This window comes from Sinocyclocheilus anshuiensis, unplaced genomic scaffold, assembly GCF_001515605.1.
Source record: "Sinocyclocheilus anshuiensis isolate Anshui unplaced genomic scaffold, SAMN03320099.WGS_v1.1 scaffold124, whole genome shotgun sequence".
NCBI lineage: Eukaryota > Metazoa > Chordata > Actinopteri > Cypriniformes > Cyprinidae > Sinocyclocheilus > Sinocyclocheilus anshuiensis.
Window position 1 is genome coordinate 576,872 of NW_015554082.1, and position 2,082 is coordinate 578,953.

Genomic DNA, 2,082 nt, shown 5'->3' on the forward strand with positions numbered 1-2,082 from the left:
ATTTTATACTGTATATATATATATATATATATATATATATGTATATTGATTTAATATTACTTTTTGGTAAAAAAAATGTTAATTATTAAATAATGTAATTATATATTCAGAAATATAAAATATATATTATATTAATGTTAAATATGACTATTTATAAAATAAGGCTAAAATTATGTTTTTATTTTTTATTGTCATCTCATAATGCTGAAATATTGTCACTGTATTTTTACAGTCAATGTAAAGGTGACATATCATGAAAATCTGACTTTTTTCATGTTCAAGTGCTATAATCGGGTCTCGGTGCATCTACCAGCCCAAAAAATGTGAAAAAGAACAGCCCAGTAATTTTTTTCGTAAACCTTTTTCTGCAAGCTTGTGAAAAAAATTAGTTGCTCAGATTTCGCTCCCCCCGTGACGTAGAAAGGGGATCTTATTATAATATTACCGCCCCTTAATCTGAAAGTTGGAAATCAAAGTTTATTCTTCCTCTATAAGTATAAATGCCAAACTTCCCACACTGCAGAAAATGCAGTATGGAACGATTATGTAGAAATGCTACTGTAAAAAAACAGTTAATTAACTAACTGTATAAATGCTATTATGTTTTAAAAAATACATGCATGTAAAAATGCATTTAAATTGACTGTAAAATATAGTAATTATAGTGCATTTTTTATTTTATACTGTATATATATATATATATATATATATATATATATATATTGTTATTATATCTTTTTTTTGAAAAAAAAGTTCACTGATACCTGAATCCTTTACTCTCCCAAGGAAAAGGAAACATTTTCTATGAATGAGACACAAAGGTAAACTTTTAAAGGTGACATATCATGAAAATCTGACTTTTTTCATGTTCAAGTGCTATAATCGGGTCTCGGTGCATCTACCAGCCCAAAAAATGTGAAAAAGAACAGCCCAGTAATTTTTTTCGTAAACCTTTTTCTGCAAGCTTGTGAAAAAAATTAGTTGCTCAGATTTCGCTCCCCCCGTGACGTAGAAAGGGGATCTTATTATAATATTACCGCCCCTTAATCTGAAAGTTTCCACCCACATCGCCGCCATTGTGTTTTCACAATCGACATCTACTAGTTCTAATGCCTTGGCAAAAGTTTGAGAAAAGCATGTCTTTGATTTTGGCTTGTGTGTATAAACTTGTGTGTATTTGACAGTTTAAGTGCAATACGACATGAAAGAGAACTTAGTTTAGTACTCACATGCCGTGTGACAGCCACTTTCTGTGTGCGTGCTTTAGATGTGTGCGCTCAGAAAACCGTATATCAGAAGTTTAAACTAATATGGTTTAAAACGCATGATTTCAGCGCGATAGACATGATAATCAAAACCAAACAGATGTTTTTAGCAGAGTATCTGAGGTACGAGCTGTAAAGGCACAGCCCTATTCTGGAAAAGGGGGCGGGGAGCAGCAGCTTATTTGCATTTAAAGAGACGTGTACAAAAACAGCGTGTTTCTGCTTCCACTCAAAATAGGCTTTGTCAAAATGATATAATAAATAATCTGTGGGGTATTTTGAAACGTCACAGACATTGTGGGGACACCAGAGACTTATATTACATATTGTAAAAGGGGGCATAATAGGTCTCCTTTAAGGAAACTACAGCCTTCAGTTTTTTTTTAATCATAAAATTAAAACATTTTGTACAGTACATTTTTAACAGATAAGTGAGTACAAAGTTGCTATTAAAAATGTATCACACACTTAAATAGACATAATGAAATGCAAGAAACTTAACTGCAAGTTTGTTTTCTTCTAAACATAATCCACTTGTCTCATCTTTTGCAGAGATGTGAAATCTAAACTTAAAGTAATGAACTTTTGGAATGAAACACATGAAAGCAATAATTTGGAAAAGCTTAATCGGAATGACTAAGTGTCAAAGTCCATCCTCGCATCCTACTATCCATTTTGTTATTCATGAATGTTATGATTCACTCTGATATATGATGCCAAGAGGAGAATTTAAAATAGTCTGCCGCAGGGACAATTTTGCACATCGTTGGAGAGTAACAAACACACACACACACACAAACACACACACACACACACA

The 2,082-nt window shown here is 32.1% G+C and overlaps 1 protein-coding gene across 1 annotated transcript in view; it reads left to right on the forward strand.

Annotated features, from left to right (window-relative positions):
• LOC107669084 (neuronal membrane glycoprotein M6-a-like) overlaps window positions 1-2,082 on the forward strand; it is a 17,592-nt gene that overhangs the window by 7,562 nt on the left and 7,948 nt on the right. The window lies entirely within an intron of this gene.